Genomic DNA, 1,390 nt, shown 5'->3' on the forward strand with positions numbered 1-1,390 from the left:
GAAGGGTGTTTTATCACAGCACTTGAAATTGTGAAGGTATTGTAAAACCAATTAAGATTGGTTTAGTTTTCACTTAAATGACTTTATCCCATCACCTTACTTTTCCTCCCCTCTCAAGTCTGTTTTGGTGCATCAGCCTATTTTCCTCTTTTAATTAGAACTTGATTTACCCATTAGCAGTGGTGAAACACACAGAAGAAATGCTATTAAGCACTATTTTACCTAGAAATATTGCTGATAACAGCTTGATCCAGTTACTTATCCTGCCACGGGCCTTAGTGCTGTACGTGCACTTTACAAAGCACCGACCCAGCTGCATAAACTGTCTATAGGTGTTTATACATCCTTAGATACTGTGTAACTAATTGCTTGTCACTCCCTCTCCAATGTGTAAACTTTTTTCTCTGTGTATCGAGCCAAATAAAAATATTTAACCAAAGGCCTTGGCTGTACCGAGAAGGTAATTCCCCAGAATGTTTTTATCCCTCTTATTTTGGATGTGACTCATTTCCTCAGCCCACTCAGGGAACCGGGAGCCAGAGAAAAAGGATCATGATGGCAAAAAGCAAGCGTGAAGCAAGGCTGGTCATGTTCACTGATGAGCAGTGGCAATTAGCAGCTCTGTGGCTGGGTCACACACTATATTTATACAACTCATGTACCACACCATGACTGCATACCACCTTCCATCACTTTTTGGGGAGGAAAATTATAAAGACTTAAATGGAATTTGCAGATTGTAAAAGAAAATAGCACCTTAAGGAAAAAATTTTAATTTTTTTACTTGAATCGAAAAGTCTGTTTTACATCTACTTTTACAATTGATAGAGGAGGAATTTTTAAACAAATTCAAGTGTGTAATGTGTACATGTAAATTCAGATTTCATTTCCACAGGCTTACATATCTCACTTGTCTCATCTACACTCCCACCTGAAAGAGTATAGCTTCTCTTTTGGCAGCTGGAATGATACCTGGAGGGAAGGAAAAGTTAACTTCCCTTACTTCAGGAAAGGTTTCAGGTCAGGCTTCACTGATGGAGATTTGGAATTTAAATGTGCTGCTGCAGTGCATTTGATCTAATCGAGCACAGTAGCAGGTGGTTGTTGTAAGACAAAAAAGGATAAACAGGTAAAACCTGGGGCAACTGGAAAAGAAGAGTGTAGCTGCTTAGAAATGAAACGGCTATACCAGGAAACAGGTTTTTGTTATAACTGTATCCATGTGAGGAAGGTTGCTGATGGAGTTCTATTGCCACACTGACCAGGCCTGACATTTGTACTCAGCCTCAGGGAATGGGGCTTGTGGTTTCCATGTTCCCTGGAGGGATGTGCTATCCAGCCCTCCACACCTACCTCAAAACCAGCCTCCTCCAGCCACCAGAGATTGCTC

This window comes from Empidonax traillii, unplaced genomic scaffold (genome assembly GCF_003031625.1).
Source record: "Empidonax traillii isolate 1590-97213 ecotype Southwest subspecies unplaced genomic scaffold, ASM303162v1 scaffold498:size1131258, whole genome shotgun sequence".
Lineage (NCBI taxonomy): Eukaryota > Metazoa > Chordata > Aves > Passeriformes > Tyrannidae > Empidonax > Empidonax traillii.